Raw genomic sequence first — 24,178 nt, forward strand, 5'->3', positions numbered from 1 at the left:
TCTAATACAGATTTCTTACTATTTATTACGTTATTCCCCTCAAATTACCTACAAATTTAAGTGACAACGTTACCGTATAATGTCCTGTATGTTTCACTATAAAACCGTATCGTCAGCTTTTATCTGTTTTATACTAGGTTGTTAAGAGTAAAATAACCAATGATGAATACTATACGCTACTATACGCTAGGCGGCGACACGTATCTATACGAAATAGGCGGGAAGCAGGTACTATTTGTAACATAAGCGAAAAAGTAAATAAAGTAAATAAGTATAATTATGTGTATAACATATATATGTATACACATAATTATATTCATCTACTTCATCTATTTGACCCTGTTTAATGGATGAAATGTAATTTATCTCAAAATTAGGCCTGCCTCTAAAACTCCTGTCCAAACTATCATCAATCAGGAAAATTTTTAGGCACTACTACCTACCTACTCGCAATATATTTAATGTACTAAATTTAATAAAAAATACTTTTCATCCATTAGACAGATGGGTGAAGGTCTTTTCTAATTCCGAACTTCTGAGATGTAAAACGAGATATTTCCAAATAACCAAGATATTTTGACGGCCTCCGTGGCGCAGTGGTATGCGCGGTGGATTTACAAAACAGAGGTCCTGGGTTCGATCCCCGGCTGGGCAGATTGAGATTTTCTTAATTGGTCCAGGTCTGGCTGGTGGGAGGCTTCGGCCGTGGCTAGTTGCCACCCTACCGGCAAAGACGTACCGCCAAGCGATTTAGCGTTCCGATACGATGTCGTGTAGAAACCGAAAGGGGTGTGGATTTTCATCCTCCTCCTAACAAGTTAGCCCGCTTCCATCTTAGACTGCATCATCACTTACCATCAGGTGAGATTGTAGTCAAGGGCTAACTTGTAAAGAATAAAAAAAAATCCAGAGAGGCAGTCAAAAAGTAAACTCGCATTGACGTTGCCCGGGGGTCACGTAGACCCCGTGCCTGCAGCCTTTCACGTTTCATTCCCCACGGAATCCCAGGCTTGAATATACGAGTTTGAATATAAATTGCTAATTCTGAGACACGGCTCGATTGCTACGACTTTTCTCAACTAAATAATTCAATTAAGCGAAAAATAATACAATTGTACACATATATTTATCTAGGTCATCTAGATCGGAACGCAACAATTCTGCAAGCGGTCCCCGCAGAGGTTTCACGTAATCAGCGCCATTTATTGTTCCATTTCCACGAATTACTATTTCAATCTGTATGTTTAAATGCTCTTGTTTTCTTCACTAGATTTTCCGCGACATGCAATGAAGTGTTGTTTTTATAATCTTTTATTTGAGTGTCTTGTAACTGTTATATGGGAGTGGGTCACATTTTGGAACTAGCTGCAGGTCGATCACTGAACTGAACAAACTGAATTGCTCATGACTAAGGGCCCCGTATGGGTTCGAAACTAGTCGGGTATACTCCGACGTTGTATCACGTGAGTTTTAGCCGCGTTTTACTATAAATTAATATGAATTATCACGATAGTTTAAATTCTAAAATAAGGTATGTCTGGTTATCGCAGACTCTTAGTCCATTACATGAAAAGAAATAAGTTGGTATATCATAATATTAGATTTATGAAAGTTGTAATACCGATATTGTATTAATTTATTCTTTCACACTTAAAAAATAATAACCCAGGCAATAATTTGAAAACGTACAATAAATTTGTTTCAAAAATACTTTTGTTGCGTTGTTCAAAACAATTTAACGAAAATGTATTGACCATTAAGGGGAAAATGGGCATGATTCACATAGCACGCCTGCTTATATATAATGAAAGTAAAATAAGATAAGAGATATTTTTAAAAGTGGAATTTGGGAATTATTTTTATATCTTATACATTGAAAAACATTTCTAAAATCTACATTCACTTAGTTTTGAATCTTTGATTGTTATCAAGGAATGAATGTAGAATGAACAATTTTAAAAATTTAATAATTATGATAAAAAAGCCAACTTTTAAAACTAAAGTAACTAAAAAAATAGGAAAATTATTGACTTTTGACTTTGACTTTTATAAGTATGTCTAATTTTTGTCATTGTCTAATAACTTAATATGCTTGTGACGGATTTTGACTTATAAGTATGAGGTACCATAAAACTCATCTCAGATTATTCTCCGGATTTCCTATTGTTTTTTAATCAATATTTATAATACACAGACGGTGTTTCAGGTATGTCAATACTAGTCTTACTATATAATGTCACAGGAGAAACATGAGACGGATGTATCAATAATATGCCTTAAAAAAAAAGATTAAAAGTTTAAAAAGTTTTTATTTTGAGCAGTTTGTAAGCACAAAAGTTACAACTGTGTGGTTTTGTTTATTAACGTAGTAAATTATTAATAAGTAGCCTAATTAACCCCCGCCTCCCCACTTACAACGCAAAATACTACACCATAAAAGGTTACCCATTATGATAATGATATCCTGAACTTCAATTAACAGCGTGGCCAGATTAAAGCTCCACCCATTGGAAAGCTCACAATAAGCATCCGCATTATGAAAACACCTTTATATTCACACGTATAACAGCGGTGTTATACCTCCCTACATCACAAAAGGGAAATGAGCCATTACACGCTTGGATAGACTTTGTATCTAAAGCTTATGCCCGCCATTACTTCCTCAAATAACAACATATTCTTTAATATTGTACGTGTGATTCCGTAATGTTCACCTACTGATTATAAAGATGAATTTTGTGCGGAAAATTGTAATTCGGTTTTGAATTCCTGAATAAAATGGGAGCACTTTTAAGGAGAATCTATTTTGGGAAACTTGAGCTTTGGATGTAGAGGTAAGAGGACAGACTAGAAGTGTTTATTTTCTTCTGATTGCGAATCATCGGAGGGTTTGGGCGCGCGCAGAAGCATCGCCTATGAGGCTTGGATGGCATAAGTTGACAATATGGGCGGAACGACAGTCTAAGGGCGTATCTTTTGAGACTTCGGCTTAAAGGGCCGTTCTGTACGGGTGTTTTGGCTTATGTGTATCAGTCTGGGCGCCCGAGATCGTGAGTTACAAAACTCACGTCTTGTTAGTGTATAAAGTGAATAAAAAGGAAAGAAATAAAAAAAATATCTCTTTTGCTACGTTACGCCAAACATCACAATTATATTAGAATATATACCCTGCGATATGTGGCATAACCTAGAAAAAGGTCCCAGCTCAGCATATTACTTATACTTATTATATGCTCTCCATAAACAAAGAGCTTACAGCGCTGATTTTGATCGTTTTGTAGTACGTTCCTTCTGTTTACATACTAATGCATAGTTAACTGTCTACCTGACTAGGATTTAATAGAACTCAGTTTCAGATTAAAATGATTCTCTTTGTTGTATCCACACCACATGTTTCTAAAACAAAGGTCGTGAAAGACATCAAAATGACTCTTCAATGGTTCCGTTCTTTTTCTTTGGGATACGGAACCCTATAAAACTAAACGATGACGATGCATAAATAAATCGATATATTTTAGAAATAAGTTTTCAAGTTAACGGGTTATTTTCTTCTTGCCTACTGAACCATGAAAAGTAGAAAATATATAAATAATATGACGCCCGGATGCTAAAGCTCGGATGCTAAAGGTCGTTACTTCAGCAGTGTAGTGTTTTATGTTATGACATAATAATCCTTTTACATTTATGCTCATATACCTTCGCTCATACTCGTATATAAAAAATAATATTAGATAACATGTAGCATTATACCGACTCGTAACAATCGTTGCTGAGTAGGCATCATATTGCGCGAGAGTCTTGGGCCCAAAAACAAAATTTTTATTCATGACCAGTGACCATACTGCTCGAACTTTGTGTATATAGTCCTGGCGAGTACGGCGATTTGCTTCCAAGCCGCATCTTCCAGACCTCAGTGTTATCATCATCATCATCATCATCATTATCATCATCATCATCATCATCATTATCATCATCATCATCATCATCATCATCATCATCATCATCATCATCATCATCAGCCGATGGACGTCCACTGCTGGACATAGGCCTCTTGCATGGACTTCCAAACCAAAGCGGTTTCGAGCCGCCAGCAATCTAATTGTTATTATTATTATCTAATTACTATTATTTATATAATCTGCCAAAATAGGCTCTCTATCTGTACTAATATTATAAAGCTGAAGAGTTTGTTTGGTTGAACGCGCTAATCTCAGGAACTACTGGTCCGATATGTAAAATTCTTTCAGATTATCGAGGAAGGCTATAGGCTATATAGTATCCCCGTATTCCTACGTGAACAAGAACCACGCGAGTGAAACCGCGCGGCTTCAGCTAGTTACTATTAATTGTAATCTCCCTCTCTCACTCCTCGCTTTATGAGATCCGCTTTGTATTACTTATTTTTAAACCTGCATTAATAAAAAAGCTTTTATCCTTATTGCAAAAAATTAAAAGTGCGCTGAAAACGGGAGAAGGTACGAATAAATTGAATAAATTAAACATCCTGAGCAAACGTTCATGATAGGTAACTGCGTACTCTAGCACCAATATTTGCGTTGTATACATTGGTTTGGTTTATTTATTTATTTTCTCTTCTAACATCTGTGATCTTTCATCTCTATCAGCCAATGGCCATCCACTGGTGGACATATGCCTCTTCTATGGCCTTCGAAACACTACGGTCTTGATTCTTTTTTTTTTTATTCTTTACAAGTTAGCCCTTGACTACACTCTCACCTGATGGTAAGTGATGATGCAGTCTAAGATGGAAGCGGGCTAACTTGTTAGGAGGAGGATGAAAATCCTCCTTTCGGTTTCTATACGGAAATCTTAATCTGCCCAGCCCGGGATCGAACCCAGGACCTCCGTCTTGTAAATCCACCGCGCATACCACCGCGCCACGGAGGCCGTCAAAATTCGCTAACATCCAGCGACCTGGCGATCCTTGAGACCGGCTTAATGTCGTCGGTCCATACTATTATGCTTTCCGCATGTGATTGAATATATTTATTCTTAAGTGGCATTCGGGTAAATAAGGTCAATAAATATCGCGACCAACACACGATAAGTTTTATCGGATGTCAAGCCGTTAGCTCTGCAGGCATGTAAGTTTATTGGATGTTGAGTGGATAGCATTATAAAGAGGTAATGTATGTGGTGTAGGGGACGTAATCTATGGATCTACGTTTTTTGTACCACTAAGCCACGAAAGACACGTTATTTGTGAGTCGTCGTTATCAACTCATATACGGCTCACTGCTGAGCTCGAGTCTCCTCTCAGAATGAGAAGGGTTAGGCCAATAGTCCACCACGCTGGCCCAATGCGGATTGGCAGACTTCACACACGTAGAGAATTAAGAAATTCTCTGGCGTGCAGGTTTCCTCACGATGTTTTCCTTCACCGTTTGAGACAGGTGATATTTAATTTCTTAAAATGCACACAACTGAAAAGTTGGACGTGTATGCCCCGGACCGGATTCGAACCCACACCCTCCGGAATCGGAGGCAGAAGTCATACCCACTGGGCTATCACGTCTCTCATTTGTGAGTGCCTTAAGCTATGTTTTATCCTTATATTCTCACGCGGGTAAAACCGCGGGACGTCAGCTAGTATCTAATGTAATAATTGTCGTAATATAAAATAATTAAAATGGAAACTCTTTAAAGTAAGAGTAGCTGGGTATAAAGGGCTTTGTTCAACGATAATCAGTCATCTCAAAAGGATTCAAATATTTTACAGGCGACTTGGCTTCACAGGTACAGACCCAAGCATCTGCTCGTGAAAGGTAAACACCGCGAGAAAATTCCAATTTCTCAAACACTCAAAGAAAAACGCTAAGAAAATATTACTTTATTTTTACCCTGAGCTAAGAAAACCGCTGGAAAGTAAGGAACTCGTAACTAAGGGAGCGTCTACACCTTGCGACTTCGAACAAGCGATATGCAATTTAAAAACCTAATTTTTCTTTTTTCTTTTCAAAAATGATTTTAATTATACACTAGCTGACACCGCGCGGTTTTCTGCGTGTTTCCCCTTCCCGTAGGAATACGGAGATAATATATAGGTTCCTGAGATTAGCGCGTTCAATCAAACAAACAAACTCTTCAGTTGTATAATATTAGTATAGATTTGTAGGTAAGTGTTTAAACCTGGCATAGGGTGAATTTGAACAAAACTTGTTACGCAGTTTAATTTTTGGAAAAAAACGATAATAATATCTTCGTTTTCCATTTTATGCACTTAAGGTTTGTCTACATTTGACGTAAGCTGCCTCGGTACAATCGATTTGCAGTTTATTAGTATTAGTAACAACAAACCGATAATATGCCCTTTCTGTATTTTGGGACTTACGAAGTGCCTGACATATGCCCTCATTCGCACGAGAGCTTTTTTAACAGACGTTAAAAAAGCGTTCAAATACAACAAATGCATTCCCAATTAATTTCTATAATTATGTTCACACGACAGCGTTTTTAAAACTCGACGCTTTTTGATCGAGCAGTGTTTCATTTACAATTTTGGGCGTTGGGAATAGATCTTATGTAACTTAATACGCTACGCCCGTCAACGCTGGGTTTAAACGCATCGCTTTTTTAACTCACGTGCGAATTAAGCCCAAGTCGTCTTTAAACAAGCTTTACGCAGTTTAATTATTCTTAAAAACAAACCCATTTATTTTCGTCGTCGATTACGTCGCACGTATTTTTACTCGCAACGAAGTTTACTTTTACAATACACCGATAAGACGCCATTTTTAGAGGAATTAAGGAGTGTCTACACCTGACGTAGGCCAACTTTGAAAAAACATTTTTTTTTAAACGATAATACCTCGATAACATTTTAAAGTAGGTAATAGTTGACGAAACAAGTAGATGGCTCTACTTCTAGGCTTTTTGAGTAACTTGATCGCTTTTATTTAAAGAGCATGATGGTACGAGTATCATAAAGTATATAGCATAGACTAAACATATAGCGTGAATAATAAATGCAGTTTATTATTACGGAAACACTAGAACTGAAAGAGAGCATAAGGCTTCAAGGTCTATTTAAAAACAAATTTATTCCGAAATAGCTGGAGAGAAGTTTCTAGAGAAACGAGGGCAATATTTTTAACAGCTAACATAACTTTGCACCCACTCTCTTGAAAATTTTCTTGGTGGATGTATTATGTTTCTTTTTTAATAAAATTAGTCTGAGAGCAGTGGGACAATTTATTTAAGTTATTCATAGTGACTTTTTCATACATAAATATATGAAAATAAATGTAATATCACAGATCTTATAATTATCTTCAAGTCAAGAGAGAAGATACTTTAAGTTGGTACTTTGCATCATCCACCAGACATGTATTATTCAAAAAAATGGCGTCGTATGTTTTTAAATATTTTAAAAATATGTTCACAAAAACTAAAAAAAAAAGATTTTTTATAGGTACTTATTGATTATTATTAGTCTTATTCACTGCTCGACTTGTAAAGACTCATTCTGTATCATTCTCTATTCTGTGATAATCTATACTTATAATAAAACTGGTCGAATTCAATTCAGTTATTCACAATTTGAAATTTTACTTATACCATTTGTAACACCAAACGTTATTGTGGCATAACGGACGCCAGCGCCATCTAGAATCTTTACTTATAATACGAATTCTGTACATTTTGTACATTCTGTACATTGAAGATATTTTGAAAATTTGAATTCTGTACACTTTGTTCATTCTGTACATTGAAGATATTTTTAAAAATATTTTTGGGGGGCATTATATAATCGATACTGAAGCTAAAAATATTTTCGGGCATCACGTTGAAACTACTGAATAAATTCAAATGAAACTTGGCACAGTTTAAGGCCATAATACGGAATAGGTTATAGAATACTCTTTACTGCGAAAATAAAATAAGAAGGGGTATAATAGAAATAAAAGTCCTTCATTTTTAGAGTTATAGTTTTACAAATTTGTTCATAATTCATAAGAAAATGATACAAAAAAATATTGTGTGAAAATAGGGTTTGAAAGTTTACATTGATTTCCACGCGGACGAAGTCGCGGGTGCCCACTAGATGATAAATAAAACTATGCATAAAAATATAAATATATCATTATTATAATGTAGTTATTCAAGGTATTGCTCGAACACAAGTACCACATACTACCGTTTACATAGCTAATCCATATAGAAAACAGATTAACACCCCCAGTATTGGATTAGATAACGTGGTTTCAGTTCAAGCATCGATCACACGTTCACTTCAGCCTTGATAGACCAAACGTAGACCAAACGTCTGATAGTTCAACCGTTAGGTAATAAACTGAATAATCCGTTACGACGGTGTTAAATACTTGTTAACTTAACGTTTGGACTCGGTGTTAAATTGTGGTTAAATCTACATATTCAACTACCCACCCTGCGGTTTTACCCCCGTTCCTGTAAGAATACGGGAATATAACATACAGGTTATAGTTAGTGTTAGTGGATATGACCTCTGCCTCCGATTCCGGAGGGTGTGCACCTCCAACTTTTCAATGGTGTGCGTTTTAAGAATTTAAATATCACATGTCTCTAACTGTGAAGGAAAACATCGTGACGAAACCTGCATACCAGAGAATTTTCTTAATTCTCTGCGTGTGTGCAGTCTGCTAATCCGCATTGAGCCAGCGTGGTGGACTATTCGCCTAACCCCTCTCATTCTAAGAGGAGACTCGAGCTCAACAGTGAGCTGAATATGAAGTACCTTTATATAAGATTTAAGACAAAAAAAAACTTAATAAGTTCATTAATAGCTACATTTTTTATCACACTTTATATAAAGCCGAAAGTTTGTGTGAGTGTGTGTTTTGTTTCTCCTTTGCACTGTGCGCTTTCCTTGGCACTGAAGCGATTTGGCTGAAATTTTAAATAGAAACAGATTTTTTTCAGGATTAACACATAGGCTACTTTCCGTCCTGGGTATTCACATATTTCCCGCGGGATTTGTGAAAAACTGAGTTCCACGCGGACAAAGTCGCGGGCGTCCGCTAGTAAGTTCATAAATCTTTAGCTAAATTTTTTATTGATGTTCAGATTCGTTTTGCTCTGCCACAATTAACCCTGAGGGCTAGAAGAACTAAAGTTAGCCATTGACGGTCAATTATTCTCACAGCGCAAACGGCAGCGAGACGTTTAATAAGTAGAGCCGGCATGCACGCAGTGACCAATAAACGATTAGTTATAGTTGTGGGTGCTGCAGAACCGTGAGAATAATTGATCGTTAATGGCGTGCATTACGAATGTAATGTAATGAACCTCCAAGTCCAAGTGACGTAATAAAAAAAAACACGCACGAAATCACAAGTACACTATATGTCGTGGTTAAAAAAACATTAGATATTTTATAGAAGAATGAAGTGACACAAAGTAGCACATTCTAAGAGATAAATGAGCTTTGCGGTGGCTTAACTGTCTACCTTCTTGCAGTAGAAGATTAAAAAGGGTGTATTTAAGTACCCTAGTCCGTTTCTGAGAAGAGAATTACTCGATAGAAATTGTTACGCTCGCAATAGAATTTAATTTATAGTTCTAGCTGGCCGAGCATGGGGGAGGATTTTTTTGTAAATTTCTTTTTTTTTCGTTCGTAGAGTTTTGAAATACCACTGAAAGTGCTCAATTTTACTGTACAATACACACATACCTACAATTTGACGTTATAATATATTTTTAATGTTATATATATAGTATATTTCTAATAAAGACACGTCACATAACCAATAACTACTAATATTATAAACGCGAAAGTTTGTATGTTTGTTACTTTTTAACGCCGCAACTACTGTACCGATTTGGCTGACATTTAAAACGAAGATAGATAATACCTTGGATTAACACATAGGCTACTTTTTATTCCCAAAAAATCCATATTATTTGCGAAATTTGCGAAAAACTTTATTCCACGCGGATGAAGTTGCGGGCATCTGCTAGTTTAACCATGAATGATCGATTACCGAATCCAATTATAGTATTATTAAAATACAGGATTACGTTTAAATTTATTTCACTATACCTACCTACTCATCTATACTAATATTATAAAGCTGAAGAGTTTGTTTGTTTGTTTGTTTGATTGAACGCGCTAATCTCAGGAACTACTAGTCCGATTAGAAAAATTCTTTCAGTGTTAGATAGCCCATTTATCGAGGAAGGCTATAGGCTATATATTATCCCCGTATTCTTACGGAAACGGCAAGCACGTGGGTGAAACCGCGCGGCGTCAGCTAGTAATATAATATTATTACAAAAAAATTTCAAATCGTTAAAGCTATTTCCAATACATACAAATTATATGTGCAAATAATACAGAATTGAACGTATAAATTGTTATTTTGATTCAATATTTTGAACAAGGTACTAAAAATAAATAAAGCTATTCTCAATTAATTATTCTATTAATTTCATTACATAAATGAAGTGGCAGCTTAATTAATCCAAATTTCAAGCAATGGTACTTAATTGTTTCATTCTGTTGGCAGAAATTGTTCAGATTAATTAAGACATCATGAACTAGCACAATATAAATGAGAAATTAGCTCACTGCCTTGGAAATTCTGTGTACCTTGTGTTGAAAGATTAATTTGTAAATACAAAAACTAATCATAGTCGTAATTAAATGTGCATTTTTTTAAATTTTGTAAGTCAATGTCAAAAAATTAATACCTTATTATTTTTAACTTTACTGTAAAAAAATAATAATTATTATTAACATCGTGATCATCATCATATCACAAACAAAACTATCCTGAGCCGCCTATATTCTATATATATTTTTTGAAGTCGGTTAAAATAAATAATGAAAACATTTTCGTTTTTGAAAAAAATCATTCATCATCATAATAATTAAAACATTTAATGCTTTCCCAAGAAATAGCAAAACATCGCAAATAAAACGAAGATTGTATTCCATTATAATCTCGTTGAGACCGCTGCCGCTGCCGCCGTTTCCAGATCAAGCAATAAAAGTAACATAACGGGATTAACTACTGCCGTGCAATCGTAAAAGTCCTGAATAAATTATTCCTTCACAGTACTCTTTCTAAGATCAGGTGACCCATTTATTTAAACGCAAAGAAATATACCAATTAAACTTAATAAATGCGAAAGGTCATTCATCACGAAATCTAGAAAACCGCTTGACAGTTAGTAGGTATCCACTAAAAATGGATTTTGTGGTAGGACCACATTTAAGAGGTCTGAGGGCGGACGAAGTCGCGGGCGTCTCTAGTATAATATAAATGAGTTGATACGATATTTACTTATATTGTCCTACAAAAAAAAATATTGTTGAAAATTAGTGTTTGCGTTTTAGACATTGGGGCCCCAAGGTGCTGGAATGGCGACCCCGCACTGGAAAGACGACCCCCCATTAGGTGGACCAAGAACATCAAGCGGGTTGCAGGGAGTCGTTGGATGCTGGCTGCTCGAGACCGTTGTGCTTGGAAGTCCATGCAAGAGGCCTATGCCCAGCAGAGGACGTCCATCGGCTGATAATGATAAATAGGGCTGAAATCAACTCTTAATAAATACAAGCATAGCCTGAGAATTTTCCTTACAAAGACTTTCCTACAAAGGAGATGGTCTAAAATTGTATGGAGCCCAGGATCAGTCATTGTACCCTGACGGAAATAAAAGAAAATATTTTTTTTACCTATTTTTGATTATACAAATCTACGAATTTACATTAATTCTTGAAAAATAATATTCATTCTCTCCCAAGAAATGCAACACTAATATGGGTAATAATGGCGGATTGATGACGTTTTCAACGCAGTAGTCGATTTGACATTTGTAGCATAGTTGCTTTAAGGACGCCATCTTGTTATAACTCAAAAACTTGGGTTTAAATTTTATTTAATTACTTCTTTTTATTTAGCTAGATTTATTTACATATTATAAAATAAAATCCTTGTATTTTTTAAATTTTAATGATACGGGGTACAAGAGTGGAAATGGACCATCTCCTTTTCAAATAAATATATCAGTTAGTTATTGTAGAGTTTATAGTGAAAAAAGTATATTCAGAATGAAGGCCTTTTATTTTAGTACGCATGTGACGCAATACGTCACGCTATATGAGTCACGAAGTTTTAACGAGTTTGAATAAAGGTCTAGTCTCAGAGGAGAGCCTCCAATGTTACGTATTCCACTAACTGTGTTTAGTGAATGCCTTAAATCATAAAGCTTCTCAGCGCCACCGCATTACACCTGTCAACTGTGATTAAATTATGTGGATGTCTTTTATGTAAATGGTGAGTGCTTTTTTAAGTTTTGTGTGATATAATTTATAGCAAATATAGAAAGTTTGGAGAAATTAATAATAACAGGCATCACTGACGAGAAATGACCGAGGGGCTGCTCACCAACACGATGGGCTGACCAGCTGAAGGAGGATAAAGGGACGAAGTTCTACACTATAGCAGCGATGGCCACCAACAGAAGCCGATGGAAGGCGTGGACCCGTAGAAGGCTGGGATCTTACCAGGACCACGATCTTCAGTAATGAAGCAACGACTATAGAGAGAGAGATAGAACTGCAATCATTGGTTAGTTTTGGTTTCGGAAAAAGGGGAACTATCAGTGTTTCGGAGAGGACGTTGAGTTTTTGGTCCCGGTCGTTGTCATTCATCATCACCATCATCATCATCATCATCCTCATCAATCGAAAGGAAGAGGAATATGACATATAGACGTCGCCGTTTCACCAGCTCTTCAGGCCATATACAATATACATCCATGCTGCTTTGATGCTATAATTATAAAAAAATACAACCGACTTCAAGGCATTAACGTAGCCACGAAACTAAAAAGGGAAATGGCGTGTGCAGCCTTAATGGTTAAAGCTACACAGAAATCATGTATGACCTCAGACTAATTAGATAAAGACCTGCCCCGCAAGACATTATTTTTCTGTCAAAGTATATGATCAACGATCTTATGCGATTATTAACACTGTCTCTATAGAATCGATGTTTTATAGTTTACAATCGTGTCCGTCGGTTAAAAACCTCCGTAAAAATACCTTTTTGTGTAGTTAAATGGTGTAAAAAACGAACACAAACTGCTAGTTTAGTATAAGATATGTATGAAATCTAAGCTCGTTTTCCTTAGAAAATGATGAAATGGCAGAAAATTTTGTTCATGAATTTGGATGCGATACTAGTCCTTATGTATTTAGTCAGAGTGTATGACGGAAATGTTTTCCTTAACATTATTTAAAAAAAACACGACAGCATTTGTACAATCTATCTTTTATGGTTGACTCACAATAACACGTGTAATTCCCGATATCTTAGCTGTTCGGAGCTTTTCCTACTCATTCCCTGTATTTTAGAAAGTAGGGTTGTGTAGTAGTAGGGTTTCACGCGGACGAAGTCGCGGGCGTCCGCTAGTATGAAATATACCTTTTCTAATTAAAAAAAAATATGAACATGGGACTACTCAGTAAAAAGTTACACATGTTTATACATAAAGTATATATACACGATAAATTGTTAACCTTCTCTCTGTCTTTACTCGGTTGAAAATAATCATGAATACAGTTAGTACATCTCCGTACAAACTCTAATATAAAAATATATATGGATATTAAATTCGCGCAGTGGTATGCGCGGTGGTTTTACAAGACTGTGAGGTCTGGACTGGACCGATTGAGGTTTTCTTAATTGGTCCAGGTCTGGCTAGTGGGAGACTTCAGCCGTGGCGAGTTACCACCCTACCGACAAAGACATACCGCCAAGCGATATAGCGTTCCGGTACGATGTCGTGTAGAAACCGAAAGAGGTGTGAATTTTCATCCTCCTCCTAACAAATTAGTCTGCTTCCATCTTAGATTGCATCATGACTTACCATCAGGTGAGATTGTAGTCAAGGGCTGACTTGTAAGAAAAAAAAACCCATACTCATAGAATACTCATATTGCTCTGTAAATTGTTGTAGGTACTATATTATTCTAATAAGGCTGTTTCTAACCTAAAAGCCCACATTTCCATAAATCTTAATGTATTATTAGATTTACCTTTTCATACTACGGAACACATTTAAGGATCACGCACGAAGTGGTAGGATGTAATGAATCAAGTTTACGAAGTATTTTTATGTGAGTATGTAAGGATAAAAATAAACTCAATATATTATTTAGGAGCCCAGTAATTGGCACGCCGTTAATGCGTTGAACACACATACGTATTGAGGTAGTGGATAGATAAATCAATACATATAAACAAAAAAAGGTAGGGAAGGGTACAATAGGGTACGAGAAGGTTAGGGTAGGGTAGGGGTATGATAGGGAAGGGGAAGGGTAGGATAGGGGTAGGGGTACGATAGGGAAGGGGAAGGGTAGGATAGGGGTAGGGTACGGATAAGGTAGGGGCAGGGTAGGGGTAGGGTAGAGGTAAGGCTGGGGTAGGGTAGGGTTAGGGTTAGCGGTAGGCTACGGGAAAACTAGGGGCACAGTAGGGTTGGATAGGTTTAGGTAGGGAGTAGGGTAGGGAAGATGTGTACATAAGTAAAAGCGAACCTTGACCGGGTCCGCTATCACACTAATATTTTGAAGGCGAAAGTTTGTGTGTGTGTATGTTTGTTCCTCCTTTACGCTGCGGCTACTGAAGCGATTTGGCTGAAACTTGTAATGGAAATAGATTTCACTCTGGATTAACACAGGCTACTTTTCATCCCGGAAAATACATGGTTTTCGAGGGATTTGTAAAACACCAATTTTACGCGGACGAAGTCGCGGGCGTCCGCTAGTATTATATAAAGTATTATTTAATAACATAAAAAAATAAGTTAACCTAAGTCTAGGTTTTTGTAGTATTCGATTTTAAACGTTCACAATGTAGTGTGAACATGGCGTAAGTCTATCCGATTACTCGAGATTTTCTTGAATTAAAGAATTCTTGGAAGAAGAAAAGTGCGCAGTAAATGTCTTAATTAAGCCAGCAGCTATTAACTGATGACTGACACTATCATCTCATTCCATCCTAATTGTACCTTAGATTGATGAGTCTCAACTCTTAGTAAGAGGGTGCCCCTCACTTTGATGAGATTAACGCGGGCCTGATCCTTTGATCTTTGAAAATTCCAACGCAAATATACATTCTGAGAAAGGTTGAAGATTATATGAAAAGAAATTATCTCCATTATTTTATTTTATTATTTAACTTGCTGCGATCGTATACAAGTTCAAAATGTACGCGTTTTTCAAACACTTTCAAGCATCCTGTGCTCAGCTTTTGCATACTTATATAATAACTAGCGGACGCCCGCAACTTCGTCTGCGTTGAATTCAATTTTACGCAAATCTCGCAAAACCAATGGTTTTTTTCGGGATGAAAAGTAGCCTATATGTTAATTCAGCGTATTATCGATCTTCGTTGCACATTTCAGCCAAATCGGTTCAGTATTAGCGGCGTTAAAGAGTAACAAACACCCAAATATCCATACAAACTTTCGTGTTTATAATATTAATAAAAAATAGAATTGTGTAACTTCAATGCTAACGTTATTATAAGGTGCTATAGGAAAATATATAAATATAATAGGAAAACCGAAAAAAGCTTGTGTGTAATATATAGTCTCTTACTTAAATTAAAGATATGAGGTCGCAAAAAGCGCCGCCTTATTAAAAAAAAAGTAAATTAGTCTTTGAAAACATGACCAAAATGCCCTTCTCTACTCCAATCAGACATAAAAACGTGTTAGGATTGAATATGGTTATAGTAAACCAGCAGGGATCGAACCTAAGAACTCAGGTTTGATTCCCGTTGAGGCTCTAGTAAAGTATTCTGTACACATCAAATATTACTATAAAGTTCTCACAGTAAACTCTTTAGCTTTACAATTTACAAGAAGGAGTTCTTTGTTGTATACCATGGCTGAACATATATTGTGTAGGATGAACCATTTTGTTCTCTTTAGAAAACAAAATGGTGGACCGTTAAATGGTTGCTTCTCCGAAAAATATTCAGCGCAATAACTCAGCACAAAAATAACTGAATGCCAGAACGATACCTATATAGGTACGAGTATGTTAATATATAATTTTAATGTAAACGAAATTCATATTAAATTTCCTAAATAATTGTTTCTGAACCGTTTGCGTTTAAAAACCGATCAAGAACAAGTATATTTATGAAAACCTTAACGTAGTTAGGTAGGTTATAAGTAAAAACTAAACCTTTTCTTCTTTTTCTTCTGTTAGATTTCCTATCAAAGGTTGGCAATCATTATGGCTAATTTTACTTTATTCACTGCTGACAGAAACAGTAATGAAACAGACCTTTCCTACTGTAGGAAATTGTAAAGTAGGTAGTTAGACAAAATATTCAAATACATGTACTAAAGCCATATTCTTAAAAATATATATTAAGCATTTATATACCTTCCACTTCACGATTACATCAATCTTCCATTTTTTATATCAATAACGCTATGAAAACCAATGTTTTAAACCAATTATTATTTAACGTAACGTGTTAAACCTTAAAGTAAAAATTTTCCACGAAAATACGTCATGAAAAACCAACTTTATTGATGCAAATCAACTAATCAATTATTTTGACTAGCATTCGTCAACAAAAGAAAGTTTTCTTACCTTTGAAATATCGACGAAATCGCGTCGCTCGTAGCTGAAGAAAGGCGGGAAAGTGCTCAATTATTACACACAACACGCGTCGGAAAATTTTATTTTGTCGCTGATTACACAGTGCTTCAACTAGTGTTTTTCCACACACGTATTACCCATTTTCAAGAGTCTTGTATGATATATTCGGGACTTAGTTCCGGGGGCCCGCGGCGTGGTATCGCCGCAGAGACAGGCTCGACTCTGCCGCGCACCCCGCGTCCGCCACCCCTCACCCCTCGCCCGCAAAACCTTCATGAATTCGTTTAGTCTTCGCGCCCTTTGTGACACTTGAACCTTTTGTTCGCTAGCGAATGCTTTTGGCAATTTTACACTGTAGAAATTGTCTGTAACCTATATCGCCTCTATTTTTTGGGCGACAAAAGGAGTTAGTTTTTCATTTTTCATGTTAGGTACTTGTGTTGCCCCGAGGTTTTATCCGTGTGGTTGCCGTTCTTGTGAGTATATTTAATCAAGGCCCTATTATTATAGTTTGTTTTAAAATTCCAGACTGCATACTATATACATGGTGTCTCATAATTAATGGATAATACGCAAATGGTAGATACACCACCTAATTATCTAAAACTAAATTGAATAGTTTTGCCTAAAAAAATCCCTAGGGTGACCAAGTTATATATTTTATTCGGATTTTTAAAATTTTTCTTTCTTGAATCAGTTTTTTCAATGCTACTTTTATAAATAATGTTTTATTTTTTTTGTAGATAATTAGGTATTCAAATTAGTTTTAGATAATTAGGTGGCGTATTTACAATTTGCGTATTATCCATTAATGACGGGACATCCTGTATACTGTCACTGTGCAAATGTTCATCCAGATTCGTTTCACTTTTTGATTGAGAGTGGATAGAGTAGATCCCATTCATCCTAATTTTTTTATTTAGTATTAGTTAGTAGATAGTTAGTTATCTTCTTTCTAACGGTAATTTGACACTTGACTGCAATCTCGTCGTATATTAAATAGAAATGCAATATTATTGCTCTACCTTCGAAGAGTTATTTAATTTATACCTACCTTGACTGTCTGGAGTACATCTTTGCAGGTAGTTCTAATTCTGTGAATCGAAGCTAAATTCTAAATTGATTCCAAGAGGAAACAAAACACCTACTAAACCTATACACTTATAATAAAGCTGTTCCAAACGATGCCGAGAGATGATTCTGATAGATTAGATTAGGTAAGTTTGATACCTTCGTTAAAATCAATTCGCTGCCTACCCCTGGGGAAATTATAAAGGATCAACACAAATATACTTACTTATACATGCATTATACATTGCTTTTACCTTAAAAGTATATTCGCTTAACATCAGACTTAACAGTTGAAAGAATATAGGAACAGCCATTCTGATTGGACTGTAATACCTCTTATAAGTTCTAGATCTAGATTCTATGCCACCAGTTGCCCTACTGATAGATATTAGGTATCTACTGGAGTATGATCGTAGTTTTATGGCACCAACTCCAATGATATTATTATCGCAATCTATTTAACTAAACTACGCAATTACGAATATCTTAGTGCATCAATTTGCGTATTTTTTATTAGGTAGGTTAAGAAATTTCTCCGTAGTAGGTAAGATTTGTAGATTGTAAAGTACCTACATACGTTGATAAGTGTAATGTTAGCCACTGACCATCAAATAAGTTCATGAGATTGCAGCGCTATCGGCAGGACAGCCGATAAAAACTGATCGTTTGTTGGTCGCAATCGGCATGATGTCCCGATGCATATCGCGACCTACACCCGATCAGTTTTATCCTGCTGTTAGCGCTGCAAACTCATGAACTTATTGAATGGTCAGTGGACCAACATTGAATTTAATTACCTACTCGTACGTACCTATACCTACATTTTACATTTTTGCGTAAAAAAAAATCAATGTATTAAGTATATTTAAACGTCAAAAATATATCCAGACACAAAGAAAAATATACACATAAATACATACTTTTACATATAATTTTACTTAAGTCGTAACCAGAATAATCCTAGAGAAGCATTATCGTAAATCGGTAAGTAACCAATAGCTTTAGAACATATTCTATTAAGCGGCGCGACTATTTTTGAATTGCTCATAAAATATTTTTGTGAGCCAAGCCCCAATTCCATACCATCGGGAATTGCCAACAGGTATTACGTGAAATAGGAAAAGGGAACGAAAATAAACCTTGCGAACATAATATCTAATAAAAGCAGCGAATCTTTTGTGTTTAGTTTCTTCTTGATTTTCAATTGATTGATTACTTTATCAGTCATGACACTCTCCTTATAGGAGAGGGGACAAGATAATTGTCTAAGATTCGTAATAGAAGCGACCTTCATTTACTGTTTAATAGGTAAAAAGTTTTTTGTAGTCCGTTAAAAAATATATTGCGAGTAGGTTGCCTCAAAAACTCCATAAGCTTAGTAATGGTGAAATATAGTTTGGTCAGGAATTTTTTAGGCAACCCTCGCGCAATATATTTTCAACGTAATCCATTAATCAGATGGGTAAAGGTCGTTTCTAATACGAATTTTCAACTATTTTTTACGCTATTCCTCTTAAATTATCTACAAATATAAAGTCCTGTACCATCATCATTGTCAGCCGATGGACGTCAACTGCTGGAAATGAGCCTCTTGCATGCACTTCCAAACACAACGGTCTCGAGCCAACAGCATCCAGCGGCTTCCTGCAACCCACTTGATATCGTCGGTCCACCTAGTGGGGGGTCGACCAACACTGCGCTTACCGGTGCGGAGTCGCCATTCCAGCTCCTTGGGACTCCAACGTCCATCGGCTCTTCGAACTATGTGGCCTGCCCATTGCCACTTCAGTTTCGCGACTTGCTGAGCTATGTTAGTGACTTTGGTTCGTCTGCGGATCTTCTCATTTCTGATTCGATCACGCAGAGAAACTCCAAGCATAACTCGCTCCATCGCCCGCAGAGTGACTTTGAGCCTTCTAATAAAAGTTTTCGAACAGTGCGTGTTGCCAGTGATGACCTTCGGATCCGAGACTTGGTCGCTAACAATGGGCCTTATTAGAAGTACTGTATGTTTCACTATAAAACCGTACAGTCAGTTTTTATCTGTCTTATACTAGGTACTCTATACTGATCAAACTTTCACGTTCCGCAAACAAATTTTTTTTTTGATAAATTATAGTCTAGAATGGTACATCGGCTACTTAGTAACCTTTTTACTTTTTTTTTAAGTTACCGCCGTGGCTAGTTACCACCCTACCGACAATGACGTACCGCCAAGGATTTAGCGTTCCAGTACGATGTCGTGTAGAAACCGAAAGAAGTGTGTAGCATCCATATCCATCAGGTGAGATTGTAATCAAGGGCTAACTTGTAAATAATAAAAAAAACAATATTTTCACAGGAACGGGATTCGCATGTAAAACCACGGGACCAAGCAGTTTAATGTTCATAACTTTCATGTTCAACAATTGAATTGAATTTTTTTTTCAATCATTATATTTTCACGTTTCGTTCAGTATTTTGTTCGCGATATCTTGAGCTTCCAAGTGTCGTTCAAAGCGCGTTGCTTTTGTGTTTTGAGATAAAAAGAACTTGACAACTGAGAGGATGGACTGAATTCCAGAGTCCTACGTTGAATCGCCATCAGTTGTATTTATATTGTCTACTTCTAAAGCAAATATACGTCACTAACTGACGCCGCGCGGTTTCACCCACGTAGTTCCCGTTCCCGTATGAATACGGAAATCATATATAGACTATAGCCTTTCTCGATAAATGGGCTATCTAACACTGAAAGAATTTTTCCAATCAGACCTGTAGTTACAATACCTGTAGGTACCTGAGTAAAATATTAACAATTAGAGCGATGCTTCTTCGACAGTATCCATATTTATTATATAAACTGAATAAATAACTCCAAGAGCCATATTTATAAACATACAATATATAGAAACCTCAATTTCACTTAAATCAGTATTGATTACGTACACTTTACTAAGAAGGATGTTGAGTCTTAAATCTTAATCCATGTTTATAGATAGGTAGCAAATGTTATTAATATTCGTTCATTTCAAGTACTTTGCAAGCACATTTAAAACATCAACGAGACCAACACTGGCAAAAAAGACAAGAGGCCGACAAGCGATCTGGCGCTGGATTTGAGAGAAGAGACCTTTGTCCTTGACCTTTGTTTTGCCATCATCATCATCATCATCATCATCATCATCATCATCATCATCATCATATCAGCCGATGGACGTCCACTGCAGGACATAGGCCTTTTGTAGGGACTTCCAAACATCACGATACTGAGCCACCTGCATCCAGCGATTCCGTGCGACTCGCTTGATGTCGTCAGTCCACCTGGTGGAGGGTCGACCAACACTGCGCTTACTAGTGTGGGGTCGCCATTCCAGCACTTTGTTTTGTAAGATATAAACAATAGGCTAATAACAAAGATCATGAAGGCGTAAACAAGAAAACTCATTAATTTACCATTTGTAACATTAGTTAGAATACTAATCAGAGTAATCAGGCGAAACGATTATTCCCGAATTGCTCGTAAAACATTTTTATACAGCAATATCCAGTTTCCACTCCTCGGGGACAGCATCGATAGGAACGCCCCAACAAAAATAAACCCGCTTCATATCGGCTGGAAATGTCGCCGTTTCGCGCGACTTGCCTGTAAAAACACGAAATATGTCAGCAAACGTATACATCAACAAGTTACGAACCGTTTTTCATATCGATACGAAAATTAACAGCTTTGTTTTATGTATGTACTATAAATTTTAACAAATAGATAAGCTCTCTTACGTCCCGGTCATGAAATATATTCTTTTATTAAAAAGGTTTTTTTAACTTTATCAAATAACGCAAATCGCAACTATGTATAAAATAATATATAAATTAAAAAACAATTCAAATTCTGTATGCTATGTGTGACGTGACGAGTAGCAGCGATACCCCATTATTTTATGGTAGAGGAAACACCTCGAGCAGTTCCCAAGACTTGTGAGGTGGGTGTAGGTTTAAAGGATGAATTCCTTTCAGAATGCATAAACACTCACTACAATATTAATAGTTAGAACAAAACATTATTGCACGAAATGACTGGCAGCGTGACAGTGTCCACGCTGCTTAACAAACAACTGAGCTCAAGTCATGAAAAACCCTTTTATTTATACAAACACTGATTTCCCCATCATAGCATAAATAATGGATGTAAACACCACCCGTAATCGAGGAACTTCTAACATATGTTTATTTTTATCTTCGATTTTCAGGATATCCATTAGTATTATTTGTTTACACTCGAATTTATAATAATATACTGAAATACAAACTCACATAGACTAATGGACCTGTACCTACATACAAACACACGTGTCACGTGAAACACAAGATTAACATATTTTATGAACCTAATTTCTAACAGAGTGCTATCCTTATTAATGGTATAGAAAACCACGACGTACACGTAATGATGGTTTACTAGGTGTTATTAAATGTACTAAGACCTAAACCAATTTGGGAATTACAAATTCTTGTCGTATTTATTTATCGTCACTAACTGTCTACAAAAAATACAAAAAAATCATTATTTTTATGAAAAAAATACTTGCCTCGGTTAAGCAACGTCATTAATTATAATAATTGGACGTTTTTGTTCATTTTTCTTTTAACCAAAACATTATAAAAGGAAGGAAAAAACATTAAGTATAATAAAATACTTTCTTAATATACGAGTTTCGAGGGTTCTATTCTGACTGACTAATGAATTTCCTGTTCAGAGTAGCTGTTATCATTGTACCTTTGTAAAAGGGTAACGTTTTGAGAAACCCTTTCATTCGGTTAAACGTACTCGACATTCTCTTTTATTAAGGCCGAACGAAGTTAATCTTTAACATTAGTTTCTTTTTTTTCATTTTGTTTCTTTGTTACATCTCACCATCATTAAATTTTACATTAATGTTACTCGTAGATGTTGACTAGAAGTAAGGGCTATTATGTCAGCTTCTGACGATCCAATAAATCCACGTGCCTGCAACGCTAACTGCAGAACATCCGATAAAACTGATCGTGTGTTTATCGCGATGTGCAAGACATCATGCAGATCTCGCTAACAACTCATAAACTTATAGGATGGACAGTGGCTTACATTAGAGGTAACTTCGGTTTCTGAGTGGAACTTAGACTGTATTACTAACTAACTAAACGTACTTAGAGGATCTAGGTGATGTTATCGCTTGGTTTCGATGTCTTATCGCGGAGAATATGGAAATAGCTGTATATGATCCAATGGGCGCTCACCATCCAAAAACAATACTTTTCCTGACGAATAAAAATACCTTACTTATTTAAACGACCTACAACTTATAATAATTGATTGATTGATGAAGCTTTAATATTATTAGCGAAGCCCCCTATAGCTAATTTAATAAAAATAGTATCCTAGTTATAACACTTCACACTAATATTATAAAGGCGAAAGTTTGTGTGTAAGTGTGTGAGTATATTTGTTCCTCTTTTACGCTGCGGCTACTGAAGCGATTTGGCTGAAATTTGGAATGGAAATCGATTTTGCTCTGGATTAACACATAGACTACTTTTCATTCCGGAAAAATTCATGGTTAAAAACTGAATTCCACGCGGACGAAGTTGCGGGCGTCCGCTAGTAATATTATAAACGCGAAAGTTTGTATGGATGTTTGGGTGTTTGTTACTGTTTAACGCCGCTACTACTGAAGCAATTTGGCTGAAATTTTAAATAGATTTTAATCTGAATTATTTACTTTTTAACCCGAAAAAATCCATGATTTCCCGAGATTTGCGAAAACTGATAATTTTGATGTTATGAATGTTTGTTACTCTTTCACGCCTCGACTACTGAACCGAATTAGCTGAAATTTGGTATTGAGATATATTAAAGCATGGATTATCACATAGGCTACTTTTTATCCCTGAAAAATCTATGTTTCCCGAGGGATTTGTGCAAAATTAAATTCCATGCGGGCGTCCGCTTGTGTTACATTAAAGTTTACTTAAAGGGACAAACCTTGAAAGTTTACATAATTTAGATGAACTGTAAGCATCTAACAAAGCTTTCTATTAAGAACTGTCTCAATATTCCTAACATAATTTACCGAAATCCGAGTCTTCGGTTTTCACAAACAATATTATTTCAGGATATTTTAAACAAAAAGGTTGCGCGTTAGTACCGAGTAGGTACCAACACTATCATACCACACCCTTGAGTTGATTTTACTCCGAACCCCAAACAAAAGTGATGTGAGTCATTTACTTTTTAGATTTTTTTTTCAGAATTTAAATTATCGTGATTGTTATTCGTTTTAATTTATTAATAATCATCATCATCAATCATTATCATATTGTATCACGTGAGTTTTAGACGTTTTCATAATAAATTAATGTAGTCATTTTATAATTAGTAGTGCTGTAGGTACTACAACTTCCCAGTCAAGGAGATTATAAACATCTCCTGTAATATATCATACTACTATATAAATA

The 24,178-nt window shown here is 35.9% G+C and overlaps 2 protein-coding genes across 3 annotated transcripts in view; one reads left to right on the plus strand and one right to left on the minus strand.

The window, feature by feature from the left end:
* LOC112051788 (slit homolog 1 protein) overlaps positions 1–16,843 on the minus strand; it is a 163,503-nt gene extending 146,660 nt beyond the window's left edge. The window contains exon 1 of the mRNA XM_024090579.2: positions 16,625–16,843. The gene's annotated coding sequence lies outside the window, so the exon portion shown is untranslated. The remainder of the gene's footprint in view (positions 1–16,624) is intronic.
* Positions 1–24,178, plus strand: part of LOC112052135 (pre-piRNA 3'-exonuclease trimmer) — a 494,504-nt gene that overhangs the window by 353,826 nt on the left and 116,500 nt on the right. Inside the window, exon 1 of one of the 2 annotated variants that reach the window (XM_052881444.1) lies at positions 20,117–20,121. The exons of the other annotated variant lie outside the window; for it this stretch is intronic. The gene's annotated coding sequence lies outside the window, so the exon portion shown is untranslated. Of the gene's footprint in view, positions 1–20,116; positions 20,122–24,178 lie in introns of those variants that run through there. 2 annotated transcript variants of the gene reach the window in all.

This window comes from Bicyclus anynana, chromosome 5, assembly GCF_947172395.1.
Source record: "Bicyclus anynana chromosome 5, ilBicAnyn1.1, whole genome shotgun sequence".
Taxonomy (NCBI): Eukaryota; Metazoa; Arthropoda; class Insecta; order Lepidoptera; family Nymphalidae; genus Bicyclus; species Bicyclus anynana.